The 16,042-nt window shown below is 42.0% G+C and overlaps 1 non-coding gene across 1 annotated transcript; it reads right to left on the minus strand.

Moving 5' to 3' along the window:
- Positions 1-2,904: 2,904 nt before the first annotated feature.
- On the minus strand, positions 2,905-3,010 carry LOC121101475. The gene has a single exon (XR_005833466.1). It is a non-coding gene; the product is annotated as a U6 spliceosomal RNA (small nuclear RNA).
- Between the last annotated feature and the right edge of the window lie 13,032 nt (positions 3,011-16,042).

The raw sequence follows: 16,042 nt of genomic DNA on the forward strand, positions 1-16,042 counted from the left end.
AACAATCCTAAAATCTGTATGGAACCACAAAAGAAGATCCCAAATAGCCAGAGGAATGTTGAAAAAGAACCCAAAGCTGGAGGCATCACAATTCCAGACTTCAGCTGTTAGCAGCCAGCATTCTTAATTACAAGAGAATCTGCCCTCATTGGATAAAGCGTTTAATCCTGCCTGCCTAGCTCGTAAAATCTTCAGAAGGTCCAAAACATCAAGCCCTGAGTCTGTTTAACAGGAGCCAAGCACAAAGCGTCCTGCAGAGACCCTAGTGCTGCCACTGGGAGCAGACACCACACTTCTCACCTCGGAGCTGGGCAACAGAAGCCAGAACGTCTGCCCTTGCTGTCCAAAAGCACCTCACTGCCGCCATTGCCAGAAAGGGAATTTTACATGGTGCCTCCTCTGTCCCAATGGTTCCCTCGAAGTGGAAGCCTTGCCTGGGTACCGCTGATGGTGGTAGCCTGTGTCCGACACTCACTGGACCTTGAGCAAGAAGGCCAGCAAAGTGTATTTAAAAGAGGCTCAGAGGCCACAATTATGACAAGTATCCATTTCTACTGTTAACAGACATTAGGAATGAGGAGAAAGAGGTCGGAGGTGAAGAGGTACTGGAAAGCTGACTTTGGAGTTGGGATTCCAGTGGAGTAATTCAGTGGACTATATTTAGTGGACATTTGAATGTGGGTTTGGAGTTTAGAGTGGCATTACAGAGACGGTCATTCAGAGGTGGAAACTGTTGAAACAAAGCAAGGGTGTGAAATCACGTCCTAAACTCTTATGGTTTTAGAACATTTCTCCTTGATTTTGTTTCTTTAATTTTGAGAATTTATTTATAGTTGGTCGAGTAAAAACTCAGTGAATCTAAAAAATATATATATGATATTGGATTTCTTTAAACGACAAATTTATCTTCCTGTAAGTCAAATAATTATTTAATTCAAAATTTAAGTAATTCATTTAAAATAATGAATTATTTTATTAAATAAGTTACTCAATTTTTGAATTAGAATTATTTAATGTTTGGTTAACATAATACATAGCCTAAAATTATTTAATTTTTAGAATTAATTTTTTTGTTAAATTAACTAAATAAATAATAAGTATTAGAATTATTTAATTTTCAGAATTATCTAATTTTGACCTTGCAGACTTGAACAGAATATTGATTAACAAATATCTTGGTGAATCAAGAAAGATCAGATACAATTTAACACATAATATGCACATTGTTTGCCAATTTGCGGGCCTCCGTGGATTTTGAAGGATGTTTCTCTCCTTCAAGCATTGAATGCAATTTAGTCTCTGAATAGTTTTCCTCCCTCATAAGGTTGTTGTATCAGCCGGTATTGGATCAGAAGTCGAAGCAGAATTGCTATGTATGAGAAAACATAAGGCATCCATTAAAAGGGTTAGACCTATATGCAGGTGTACGAGCTGGTGGCACAGTCTCCGCACTTGATGTGGGGCCTGAACTGTAGAGCCATCGGTCAGCCAGATGGGTAAATGGGGAAGAAAGCTGGATGTGGGTTGAGAGCAAGAACAAACAGCAACCTTGATGAACTCCCACAAAGTTAGTTGGAACCCGCAAGAGACAATTCAGAGCCCACATCTGTCGCTCACCACCTCTTACCATGATGCCGTGGTGGGGAGAAGCTGGTGTCCTTCAGCACGTGCACCTGCTCCGAGCCTTGGAAAAGTGGGAGGGCAGATCTTACGGGCCCTGAGGCATGATGAGTTGGATGAGGGGCCACCGCAACCGGGCCAGCTAGCAGATCTGACATAGTATCTGGAGCCTGACACCGCCCTTCAGCTCTGGAATGAAATATGGCGGTCGCTTCACTTCCGCATTCACTGCAAATGTCTCTCATGGCCACCACTAACCCAGAACGAACCCTTCAAGGAAAGGACTCTGGGAAACAGTTCCAGCTTAGATTAAGTTGACACGGCACAGGTGTAAGAATTTCTACTCACAGTATTTGCATTTTAGAAGTTACCTCTCTCCCATCTCTAGAATGGGCATGATAGAAAATTAATAGGCTTTGCATGAGAACAACAAAAAATCTTTTGGATTACGTTTTTCATGATTTTGACCCTAAACAGCTTTAAAGAAATTGTGGCCACATCTTTTTTAAATTTGCAGCTTGCTCAATCCCTCCAAAATTCCTTGTATTTGAGTATTTTATTTAATATTCTTGTGCCTACAAACAGCACTAAAAGATGACTAAAGTAATCATGCAGTATTTTAAACCAAAAGACTTACTAGATTATATGGTAGGGGGCACACTGCTCTGCTCTCTATTCCCAAAGACAGGGCCCGGTTGCTTTAGGGAGGGGAGCTAAGAGGCTCCTTCCAGAACCTGGCTGCCTGACCTCCTACAGAGAGTCCCGCCGTACTATGTTCTTACTTATTTCCTTTTAAACTCTACCTTTGTTTATGAAAGTTCGTTATTCATTATCCGTCTTTGTCCTTTTCCCCTCCTTTTGACCTCAGACTCTGTTCTGTCTCGGAGATATTTCCTCCCTCTTGCTCATTAAGCTAATAGACTAGCAAGAGAGAAAAAAAAAGTTCTTTGAAAACCACTTCTTCCTTGAAGCCCTTGAATGATGAGCTTTTAATGATCTATCACTTTCTTCTTGGTAAAATGAGGCTGGGGGTCAGAGTCATCTGCCCAAAAGAAGAAAAGCAGGACTTCAAAGACCATCTTATCTTTAGAAACACATCAACCCTCCTGTCTGATTCTCCTCTGAGTTTGCCATTGTTTCTTTCTTTCTCCATATTACATAACAAAGCAATCCTGCTTATAATTGTATCATTCACGTGCATGATTATGTTTTGGTTTCCGTGAAAAATAATAGCCTCTTTTCACATATTCTTTATACTTGATCTTTTTTTTTAATTTTTTTTTTTTTAATATGGAACGCTTCACGAATTTGCGTGTCATCCTTGCGCAGGGGCCATGCTAATCTTCTCTGTACCGTTCCAATTTTAGTATATGTGCTGCCGAAGCGGCACCTTTATACTTGATCTTAACCAAAAGGCCGAGAAGCAATTCAGATATTATTTAAAAAACTACTTTTAGACATATGTCTCGCTAGATATATAGGTAGGTACACGGATGGATGGATAAATGGTGGATGGGTAGGATATAAAAATAAATGTATTGAGTGTCAGAGAGGAAGGGGCTACTTGAAATCATTTAACAATGATCATTATTAAATAGTTAATAATTAAATCAATTATTTTAACAGTGATCCCACTTTTTCAAGTTAAGAAAGGTTTGTCTACTAAGAAAATCTTATTTATGAAATAAGATCCTCTGGGGCTCTATCTATTTATAGAAACTATGACTTTCAGGAAGTTCTACAATTTGAGAATTTTGAACTACAAACCACTGAAACCTCTCATTTTATATGTAGAAAATTGAGACCCTAAAACAGTTGGTAACAAACTTAAGCATAGGAGCCAAAACTCGAACCTAGATTTTCTAAACCCTATTGTTTTCTACTCTACCACTTAGAGAAATAGAAGGCCTAAGCAACTTGCATGTAAAATAGTCTCATTTGATCAAACACCATTTAAGTGTTAATGCTGGAATACAAATGATGCGATTTAGGGGGCTGGTAGATTTACTCCTGCATCTGGACCAAATCATGTTACACCTCTAAGATTATGGCCTTATAGTTAAACCACAGCTTGAGACTGGATATTTTATGTTTTTAATGAATTATTTTAATATTTTTAGATGTGGGAATGGTATCGTGGTTATATTTTTTAGCAGTTCTCTTTTAGAAATACATACTGAGATGTTTATAGATGAAATGATCTGATGTCTTGGATTTGCTTCAAAATAAAATAGTTTGGGGGAAAAAACAGATGAAACCAGACTGGCTGTATTTGGTAATTATTGAAACTGGGTGATGCATACACAGGAGCTTATTACACTATTCCCTCTACTTCTGTGAACATTTGAATTTTTCTATAACAAAAAGGTAGTTTTAAAACAAAACGCTGCTCCTGAAGCATTAAAGTTGATAAGCATCATCTCTGGAGTCAGAATAGGGGAGATTTCCAAGCCAGATCTGCCACTCACCAGCATCCTTCTCACTCCATCTATAGAACGGGCACAACATAGCTTCCTCATAGGGTCGTAAAAATGAAATAAGATCATAGTAAGACCCTTGAAACAGCTCCTAGCACATTTGTAATCATTCAAATTTTACCTAATATATTATTACTGTCATTGTCTCTCCATGGTCTACTGTTCCCCCTCCACACCTACGGCAATGGTTAAAAAATAAATGTTAAATAAATAAAACACATGAATATTATTTTTTTTAAAGATTTTATTTATTTATTCGACAGAGACAGAGACAGCCAGCAAGAGAGGGAACACAAGCAGGGGGAGTGGGAGAGGAAGAAGCAGGCTCATAGCGGAGGAGCCCGATGTGGGGCTTGATCCCATAAGGCCGGGATCACGCCCTGAGCTGAAGGCAGACACTTAACCGCTGTGCCACCCAGGCGCCCCAACACATGAATATTATTATCCCAGGATCTGAGCGAGAAGGAGGGCTCACTGGAGTGTTCAGAAGACATGCCACAAGGAAGACGAAAGTTTAGACCGCTGGATGCAAAAAGAAATCCTCTTGATTGGAAAGATGAACCTGTACCCAATCCCAGCAACCTGATATCCCCTACTCAGCGGAGAAGTGGGCACCGCAGGTGGCTTTGGCCTGGGGCTGGACCACGTGTTGTCTGTCAAGGCCAGCAGACTTGGCTCATTGCCAAAGGAATTGTTCGATTGCCTTCAGCTACTCCTCTCCTCCTCATCCGTGCTTCACTTTCTTCCTCAGTACCCCTTCCACTGCTGACCTTCTTGTCCTTTCTTCATGGAGAAGTGCCATGGTAGAGTGGTGGGTAGACCAGAACGATCTGTCTGCAAGGGCTGTATGGGAGGTGGGAGTGCTATGGGAAAAAGGACTCCTTTGCCCAGAATCAAGGAACAGCACTTTATTCATAATATAGCCCACTTGTAATAAAAAGGTCAAGACCCATTACTTTGCAGAGGACTTTTGGGGGGTCATCACTCTTTTGCCAGTGCCTACTTTAAACACTGTTCATTCAGTGTATGCATTTGGAAACAGAAACCTGGTATTATTAATTTACATATGCATTGATAAATGCAAAACAGATTACTCACCCTATGAATAGAGGCCCAAGTCTTTAGAATATTATATGAGTCTGCACACTGGAGCCCCATCTACCACAACTCCCACCCCCACACGGTAACTGGTCCGGCTTCTGCACTAACCATTTGCACCCCCACACACCCCCCACACACAAAACGAGCTCCGGGGAAGCAGGCCCAAACTTCAAGGTCTGCGTGCTTCTTTTGCCTCCACCTCAAAAACTGACCTCTCCGGTATCTCCCTGGCCTGCTTGCTTTGTGTTTGGTCAAAGACAACCTTCTGGGTGTGACCTTTCCGACAACCTATAAATACCGTAAATCCCCACCTGAACCCGCATTTCCTATCCTTTTCCTCACTTTACTATGCTATATAGCATTTATCACCTTTTAACACGCTGTGTAATTTATTCACTTAGTGAATCTCCCCCATCCCGTGCAGGCATGTATTTGTACCTGTTTTCCTCTTTAGTAAATGCCCAGTGACTCAGTCGGTTAAGCATCTGCCTTCAGCTAGGGTCCTGATCTCAGGGTCCTGGGATGGAGCCCCGCCTCTCACTCCCCTGTTCCTCGGGGAGCCTGCTTCTCCCTCTCCCTCTGCCCCTCCACCCAGATTGTGCACTCTCTCTCCCAAATAAATAAATAAATAAATCATCTTCATAAATAAATAAATCCATCCCCAGGGCCTAGAACCCTGCCTGGCACATTAATTAAATAAATATCTGTTTCACTGAATGAATGATGATGAATGAACGAACAAGGGAAATAGGTAGTGAAATACATGTGGAACTTGTCATTACAAGGTATCGCGCATTCATTTTTACCTGAGAGAGGCCGGTTTCCTCTCCTGCCTACTGAGGGCCTGTCTTTGGAGTTCCAGCCATCTGTCTGAGGATCTGATTTACTCCGATGTTCACGGCAGTGGTGGGTGTCCCCATCCTGGGGCACTGCCACGTGACCTTCTCCTCTAGCCCACAACATGAGGGCATCTCAAGTCAGTCAACACTGCTTTAGCAGGAGAGGCACACCCATGGGATGGAGGCTGCACTTTGTTTGTCGGGAGGTCCCAGAGCTTGTCCGGAGAGAGTTTTCAGGACAGTGCTTGGATTTAATACCTGGGTCAATTATCAGATGTCTTAGGAAAAGACTTCTCTTGAAATAACACAACATTGATTTGAAATACTTTACAAAGTATATTCGAAAGAAGACAATCTTGTTAGTGTAAGCCCATAGAAACCATTCAAGCCGTTAACAAAGTATTACCAATATGAGGAACTCCCCGCTTTGTTTCCTTGAACACATACAGTTCATTTACCGTGAATGCATTTACTTGTATAGACTCTTTAAATTTCCTGATTAAGGAAGAAATCAACTATAGTTTCTTAAGAACGTTGAAAAAAAATTTTTTAAACCATGTAGCAGTTGAACCTTTTCTTCTGAAGGAGCAGGAAGGAGGTTGTAGCCCTCCCCCCGCCACTGCAGCCTGCCGCCCTAGACCTTCTAGACCTTGAGTCCTCAAGCCAATGCAGTTGTCTGTAAAGTGCCAGAGTGGTTTCTGCAGAGTGATGTTTTGTATATAAAGTACGTGACAGGAGCACCGTGTTCCCCTTGGACTCTTCCCTTCACCCACGTTCTTCCGTAAAAATAAGTTGGCATCTTATAAGTCCTGCATTTTATAACTGAGTGTCCTCTTAGAAGGGTCTGAATATGACACTTCTGTTGGATTACAATTTATATCAATTTTCCTCTTGTAAGAAGAAAACTCTCACTCAGAATAAGATTTGTCAGAGTGACAGCTGTTTTTTGTTGGACATGGATTTAAGTAAACATTAAAGACAGTGGAGCTTTTACTAAGATGATTTAATAAAGCTCATTAATGTGGTTGATTTACATAGCTGACCTAAATGGGAGACACAGTTCATCTCTGCTGCAGTCGTGTGTCATCAAAATATATTGATGTATCGGATGTGCTACCAGTGTCCAAGTTTAATTTAAATGTAATCAAACTTGTTAAGACAAAAGGCAACTCGAAGGAGACATGTTAAAAATAGCAGAAAACAGTTTACATTTATTTCCCTTTGTTTTTAAACCATGCAGAGTGCTCCGTCTGCCTCATCGGGAGAGTATTAACAGCATTTCGCTGTTATGAAAAAAAAACAACAACAGCAACACTGAGTTATTTTTGAAATTATAGATCAAAGCTATTAGATCAATCAATGTGAAAGCCAGTGAGTCGTTGGAGCAGGGCTGTAGCTCTCAGGAAACATCCCTTGGTCTCTATCAGCTATATTCGCAGTAATGAATCAGCAAGAAAGCACTTGACCCAGCAGAATTCGCCCGTGTGTCTGAATTGTGACTCATACAATTCTGAGCCTCGGAGCCCAAGGCTCTGAGCGTGTTTTCTGCCTTCTGCTTCCACGCTCAGCCCTCCTACTCTTCCTTCACCCCACAGTGACTGAGGCTGTCTTATAGTCTACTTGCTGAGAAGTATGTGATTTTTTGCCCATGAAGACCTCTCAGCCCTCTCGCAGCTTTATGGGGAAGGCAGGCCAGGGGAATTAAATAAACCTCACGTTTGGTTTGGTTCCAGGGCTTCCTGACAGTTGAGGACGAGGCCTTGGCTGTGAAATCTGTGAAATGTGAGAATTTAGCCATAAAGAGTAAATAAAGAAACAATTGGCCACAACACACGTGCTTATTTGAATATTGACGGGAATTATTCAAAGCATTTTTGGAGCACTGATTCCTTTCCTTCTCTCAAGGGTCCGGTGAGGATGACCATCCCAGAGATGAATCCTAGGCACAGGGACTGCAGGCAGGGTTACGTGCTACTCATTGGGAGAGGTGGGACTTGAACTTGGGAATGGGTTAGAGCCTGCACTCAACCACTGCACCACGATGCCTTTCCAATAGTAGCAACATTCATGATAATGTCATCTTATGCAAAATGTAAGGAAGTGGAGAGCCTGGGATTTGGGGTCAGTAATGTGGGTTCGTGGTAAAGCTGTGCACCCAACTAGTAGAGGGAACTAGAGCAAGTTATTTAACTTATCTAAGCCTCAGTTTCCCCTTATGTAAGCTGGATTTACTAGAACAGGCCCCATAACAGGGTTACCTTTGCCCAGTTCCCTTTGTCTCCTGTCTGGTTCACTTCTCTCTACTCACCTTTGTCTCCCTAGCCCCTGTATCCCTCCTCCTCTTTCTTGTATGTAAATTGTTGCGAAGTGCAACTCATTGTACAGTGAAAACCTGTGAAGTGCTCAGGAAAACCCATAAATGGTCTAGGTTATGCTGTGCACACTATCATGGCTGCTAAAAACTAGCTAATTCATGAGGGCGAGATCAGGGAAGAGTCTTAAGTCAGGTAAAGGAGCATTGTTTGGAGAACTTGTTTTTCTGCAGATTTGCATTTCCCAAGTGCATTATTGATATTAATAGGAGTTCCCAAAAATAAATAGGTTTGGGGATAAACAAAATTAAACAGATTTATTTCTTGCAGGACTTCTCAGAGCCTTTAAAATGCTAATGAACTATATGACTCTTCAAGTAGACTATATAGTATGCTGTGTTTCCCAAACAAGTCTGTAAGGGAATCCTTTTTTATTCAATCCCAGATCATCTTGTAGAACTAGGATGTAGCAGGAAAATATTTACCCAGTTAATAAATGTAGGATTCAGTGCTTGGGATTGTTTTTGTGGCTTAGGGAGTAGGGCAATGAGACTAACACCATACCTCTGATTCCACTGTGGAGCTGAAACTTGAGCCTTTTGAGGAAGCTGCAGCCTGGCCCAGATTATGCAACAGAACTAGATTGTTTTTAGAACTCTAGAAGTAAAAGCTGATTCATGGATTTATCTTATCGATCTTCTGGGATATAGAAACTCTAGTTACTAGTCCTTAGGCTATCAGGGACAGTGTAGTGAAGTCTCAGTTGTAGATGTATATGGGTCAGGGGCTTGAGAAAGAGTTGAGAAAATCATGACAAGATTTACAAAAGACTAGAAAAGAGTCAGAGGAGAAACACAAAGATTATCTAAAAGGGGTAAGTCTGTGACCAGCCCTATTATTATCTACCTACTCACTCTTAGAAGATGTTAACTGGGCAGACATGTATGGTTAAGTAAGTTGTGTACTGCACAACTCCAGGGGTGAACATATTTCAAGAATGATGACTCTAGAATATTGACTGTAACCTGAATAATGGACTGGAGATTTGCCAAACATAACCTCGCTGGTTATACACAGTGGCCCTGGACATTAACCTCAGTGATTAAGTAAACTAACTGAAAATGTGTTTTTCCAAGGTATCATTTTGGTCTGTCAGTCTCTAACTGGTTTGTCCATTTAGCAGAGTTCTTAAAGGTAGGGGCAAAAACTCAAACAGGCCACCCATGCAGCTAAAAGCACACAAGAAATCAATTCAAAATATTATAAAGGTATGATTTGAGTAACTTAATTATGAATTTTTAAATTAAACCTCTGTGTTTCCTTTAGAACATTTCAGGAAGTTCTCTTTATTTCCATGTTTCCAGGAAAATCTCTTCCCTTCTTACCGCCTTCTACATGAATGCAAGAACCCACCAAAATTTTGCTCGCCAACTCCCTGCCAAAACATGTCAGTTGCGTATGAATCTTTGCTCCAGTTTTAGAAAGAAACTGTGTCTTGAGTTGTTGTGCCACTGAGGGACCTAAATTTTGCACAGAGTCTGGGTCCATCACCCACCTCAGCCAGTACGTTCTGTAGAAACCCCGGGAGAAGGTTTTCAACCTTCTGAGCCTCAGTGTCTGCTTGTAAAGTGAAGATAGAGACAGTGACCTCCCAGATTGCATAGGAGTATGAAGTGATAAATTAGCGTAAAGTGCTTTTCAAAAGAGAGAGTGCAATGAATGCTTAATAATAATCTTTCCAATATTGAAGACATAAAGATAAATTAGGCAGCCCTTTTGTCTCCTCTGAGAACAATGATAGAATCCGTATTTGGGTGTCAGTTAGTCTAATTGGGGCAATAAGTACTTATTAGTTGATTCAGTATGAAAAATGTGTTCTAATTGCTCATTTGGTAAAATTTACATTTTTTGAAAAGTTTGAGAATCTTTTGTTTTGCTATTTTCAATATTAAAAAGTCCCTTAGAAGGAAGATATTGATTTCTAACCAAAAGGCAATTTCCTCATTAGACTTTAATGTGAGATCTTGAGAATAGACAATTTTTTAAAGTGTGGTCCAAATTATTAGCTCAGCAATGTTATATAACTCAAAGTATATATAAAGCAAAGTTATAAATGCTTAATTATGTTAAAAATAACTTTAAGATTAAAATAGATTAAAAATATCATCTGTGCTTCTTAGCCAGGGATCCAGCAAATGGAGAACTTTTTAAATTACTCTGGAGCACGACGGTTAATGTGTGATAAAAGTGATAAAAGCTTATGAAGGAAGTCTTTGTCTTGGCAGCACGGCCCGAGGCTTCCAAAACTGAGAGCCTGATTTTGCCCAAGTGTCACATGTACGTGGATCATTTTCTGTTCATTGACAGCAAATATTTCCCATCAATATATACAAATGTTTGTTCCTATAAATAAACATCACTTAAATGACTCCCCATAACTGTGAGTTTTCAGATGTTGTTTATTTTGAGACCAAAGCCAATATTTCAACTTCTAAGTGGAGGAGTCTCAGCCCAATTTCTGGTGCAGGAAGGATTCCTGGCACTGATTCAGGGATTCGGGTGTATGAATTTTTGTGTGTGGAGGAGCTGGTGGGGAGGGGTGGGGGGAGGGGGGAGGCAGCGGCTGGTGAGGGGGCATCCCAAGGGGCGAAGGGGGTGCTGCACGGTCTGCCACTGTGGGAGGCTCCTCCCTGAAATTTTGAGGAACCACAAACTTCCAGAGGAGTAGAATCTTTTCGGTGTTTAACAAAAGCCAACCATTGTGCTTCTGCCTGTCTCCTCGCCTTCAAATAAGGGACTAGAATCTAGATGAACAGTAAGATTTCTTCCAGCCCCAGGATCCATGATCGTGATCTCACCATAATCCCTTCAGGACTGGACTGCTCTGCAAAATAGGAGAATTACATTTGTAAGTGACCAGGCTTGTTGGGGAGGCCGACAATGCAACAGGTCGGGGGTGCAGAGAGGGAGCTTGTGGGCATCCGCTCGGGAGATACGAGGGTGCAGGCAAGACAGTGGCAGCGATTGGAGTGAGTTCAAAAAGAACAATTCTCATTTTGTTTTGCTGGAGCAGAAAGACCTGCTGACAGAGTTCAAGATTATAATGACTCAGTGAATATTTAAACACGGTTATTTCTTCCTTTTTCATTAAGCCTTTAAATGCAGAGATCTATAAAGCTCCGAGGTTTTGAAGGTTTGAGATGTTAGAGAAAGAAACACAGTGACATGAGACCAAATGATGTAAGGTGATGACATCAGCGTCAGAATGCTGTTGCTAAGGTGAAGCTGTTTTTCTCTCTAATCCAGATGGAAGGCTCGATAATTGCCCATTTCTGGTAAAGAATATATCCATGACATGATCCCTTTTCTGTAGCAGATAAAACAAAGCCAGATGCTTTCTCTTTGCACAAATTATTTTTAAAATAAAGATTAAAATTTTATTATAAAACACAACACATGTTCTTGGAAGAAAATTCAGAACATTTTATATAAGTTTGAAATTTTTCATTTATCAAGAATATATCCTGAGGTCTAAATGGATAGCAGAATGAGATCGTTTGATGAATCAACCTGAAAAGAGATAGCCATATTTTTGAATTTAGAAAGGGCGGATAGGGAAACACCTAGAAACGAAAAGAAGGATCTGGCCCCTTATGATTGCTGACAGAGGGACGGTGGTGAGGAGTGTCCTGGGTGTGAAGAAAGAAAGACAGAAGCCAGACTGATCCGAACTGAAGAGTGGATGGTGCCATTAGTACAGAGAGAACAGGGCATCGCCAAGAAATAACTATTAAGAAACAAGGCGTAGAACTTAGTGACAAGCTGGCGGCCAGCGCAGTTGAACGCAGAAGCCCCTCCCACACGAATGTCTTCTAGAGTTCTCCCTGGACCCTGGAGTTTGCATCTTCTACATGGAACATGCTTCTGTGGAGGGCCCGTGACATACTTACCCGACTTGGCTAATCTCTCTCACGGGACTTTCTCAGGGAGGCCTGTCCTGTCTATGTAGTTTACCCACCCCCCCTCAGATTGTGTGTTTCCCCCTTTGCCGTGTCCTGCCGTTGCTTCCTTTTTCCCCCCCTTAACACTTAACACTTTCTGATTCCTGTGTTACCTGTTCTGTTCTATTTAAAGCCAGGGAGGTGCAGTGGTAAGGAAATGACTGTGGAGCCAGCCTGTCTGGGGCCAGTGGGCTCCACCACCACTGGCTAGCTCTGTGGCCCCAGAAAGGTGGCTTGGAGGCTCAGGTAGCTTTTCCCATCTGTAAGATTGGGATAATCACAGCGGGTACTTCACAGTGTTGTACTCAACACATAGTAATTGTTAAGTAAAGGCTGAATAAACAAATCGTCCCTACCCGCCCCCAACCCCCAAGACTGTAGGAATTCTGAGAAGCACTTGTCATGAATGGCATTTGGTGGAGGAAAGGGATGAGTAACAGGTTTTCTATAAATTTGTGTTTCTCTTGGAGCACAGAGTTTAGACGGGATTAAGACTTGAAAGGGTAGTGATGCCCCCAGATCACTACACAGCCACCAGGGGCCCTCTGCTGGCTAGGAATACCTGGGTAAATGGTGTCCGAGATTTGACCGAGGAAGAAGGCTGTGAAGGTCTGGTCCAGCCAGGATATCCTAGAGCCACTGGAACTCTGTGGTTCTAAGAAATGACTGGAAAGTAGCATCAAGTCATAGATGCCTGACGAGTTGTTGACAAAGTTGAGGACCTTTATAAAGTAGGAAGACAGAGCATCAGAAAGAAGATGTTGAGGTGAATGAGGCAGGCAGATAGGGGTATGGCCCAAAACACAGGGGGAAAGAAAAAAGAAAGATTTATCTTGACTAGTGTTTCCCAAAATGCATCCCCCAGAATATCATACAAGTGAGATGTTTTTCAAGTAAAAGGGTCTGTAGTAAAATAAATCCTCAAATGTGGCAAACTATACACCCTTTTTTGGAGATTCACAAAGCACATTCCCAGAATAAAGGCTCTGAGAAGTCCTTTGGTGAAAGAACATGTTTAATGGCTCTTCCAACATTTCCCGAACCTACTTGGCTGTGGATCCTTTTCTTTGGGAACATTCTGAGACGAGCATCCATAGATCTTGCTTCTGGGATCACTGTGTCATTCTTCAAGCTCCTCGGGGTCACGCCTGTGTCTTGCTCATCTTCAGATCGTCCCTGTCTCGGTTGGAACCAATATATGTCACGTATTCGATAAATCCTAATCAGATATGTGAAGAAGCGGACCCAGGTAGGGAGGCAATCCTGGGAGAACCAAAAGAGGAGGAGTGGGGACTGGGAGCTTTGGAAAGAGTTTCATCAAGGAAGAGTTTCATATAATGGTAGAAAATCAAAACCAGTTGCATTTGTTCTTTAAATGCAAGCTTTTAATCCAAGCTGCACCTGTTATTTCCCACAGCTAGTCCAAACTTTCACTTGGCGATGACGGTGTCTCCTCTAGTCAGCGAGCTCACGTACCCCCTGCTGCTCACGTAACCCCCCCACCCACCCCGCTGTCACGGGGCCTCGCCTGTGACCTCACCAAGATCACCTTTTTTCCTCAAGCCCACCCGCTTCTCAACCTTCTGGAAAAGAGGACGTTCCTGTTCCATTAAAGACCCAGTCTCGGGAGCTGGGCTGCTCCTGGAACATCGGTGAACCATAGTCCCAGCTCTGCTACAGCATATGCCGTTGGGTGGCACCCAAGTTGTTCTCAATCCGGGGCTTGACTCTGGCCTGGTTTTCACACGCGTGACTCCAGTGACCCTGGGAAGCACTAAGGAGGTGCTCCCATGCTTGGCCTCGAACACAGGTTCTTACTCCTCCTGTACCATTGTTCAGTCCTCCCACGTTTTCTTTATTTATTTAACAAACATGTATAATCAGTCCCATGGGTCAGGTTCTATCATAGGCACTTGGAATATACCAATAAACAAAACAGCAAAAGGCCCCTGCCCATGCGGGGGGCGAGGGGTGCTTATATTCTAGTGGAGGGGATAGACAACAAGCAGTAAAAGTCGATTATACGTTATGACAAACGGGGGCAGGTGCTATGGAAAAGGAAGAAAAAGTAGATCAAGTCGTTCTCCTCTGATCCAGTTGCTGCTGGACCCCTGTCCAGCTTGAACTCTCATTCAGAAGATGGGCAGGAGGTAATGGAAGAATCTTCCAAGCCATCTACCAGGAGGGAGAGCAGGCCAGCCCGCATAGCATTTCAGGTTTGGGGGATTCTCTTCTCCATCAGAAAACACCACCCCTTAATACAAAGAGGTGGAGACAGGGCCTAACAATACTCATCCTTTATTATAGGTAAAAAGTCAAATTATAGTGCATATGAAAGAAGCTTGGTAATTCCCCAGCGTGCCTAGGAAAAAAAGTAGGGATGAGCAGCAAACGGTATGTGTGGTCTTAATGAAGAGGACTAATCGGGAAAAGTCTCACCATTCCTTCCTCCTCACGCTTATTTCCAGAATTCACTGTTTTGAAAGGCAATGGTCACTGGCAAGTGTCTTTTCCCATGAACAGCCGACGGCTTCATCATTCTTTGTCTCCTAGTCTCTTCTCCTTGCCCCACAAGCGTCTGAAATTCTGGAGAACTGTAAGCCTCCCCTGCATCTCAGAAGCTTGTGTTCAAATGACTTCCATTCCAGGGCTGGCATGTCCAGCAACCTTGACCTGATTTTCTTTCTGCAACTTCAAATGCTCTTGGACCTCAGGACAGGAGGCCTGATGCAAGTATTACACCAGAAAACAAACACAAAACCAAAAGCAATGAGACAGCTGACTTTGGCCAACCCATGCCTTAGTGTATGGTTCCCAAACTGTGCTATGAGTCACCCCAGGAACCTGCAGCGAACTCACAGGGGTTCCATGAGACATTTTCTATTTCTAGGGAAAACATAGCAGTACTCTCAACATGTGTCAGACGGCGTGCAAGTTACTAATTCAAGGTCATTCAGTTTCAGTATAAGAATCATGCTACATTCCTTTCAATGATGTCATCTATCTTTGCCAAGTTGGGTTTTAGCAGTGGCAAAGAGGAAAAGCACACACCACACAGAAATCACTGTGGACCGGGAAATGAAGAGTAGTGGTTCCAGTCTGATTTCAGGCTTTGAGAATTGTATGCAGTGCCCAATAGGCACTCACAATCCATTAATAACTCACAAGGGTTATTTAAGAATGAAATAAAAATATTGCTTTTTCTTTCAAACTTTTTGTATTAATTTTTCAAACAGCTACAAAGTTGTTAACACATAAACTATATTCAACTAAGTTGTTAGGACCTAATTACTTATTAAATAGAACATTTAGGTATTTCTTTTAGCCTAGAAGCATGGTGAAAAAAATACAGGCTACCAGAAGTGCTACAAATCAGGGACGTGTGGAAATCCCTACTTTAGTGATTTTTTGACATAATCACTCTTCAGTGAGATCTCACTAGAATTCTACAACCTAAGGATGATGATAAAATCAGTCGTAGTAATAGTAGTAGCTAACATATATTATGTGCCATGTTTTATGCGGAGGTTTTCTCAGACATCATTTTATTTGCATACTTTATGCATTTTATTTCATTTTATTTTCCTTACCCTGGAAATGTTAGTCCTGATTGTTCCCAGAATCTTCTGCCCCTGGACCTATGGAGAACATTTAGGAACCAGTTGACCTTCCTTGTGATAAATTCAATTGAA

This window comes from Ursus maritimus, unplaced genomic scaffold (genome assembly GCF_017311325.1).
Source record: "Ursus maritimus isolate PB19 unplaced genomic scaffold, ASM1731132v1 scaffold_10, whole genome shotgun sequence".
Lineage (NCBI taxonomy): Eukaryota > Metazoa > Chordata > Mammalia > Carnivora > Ursidae > Ursus > Ursus maritimus.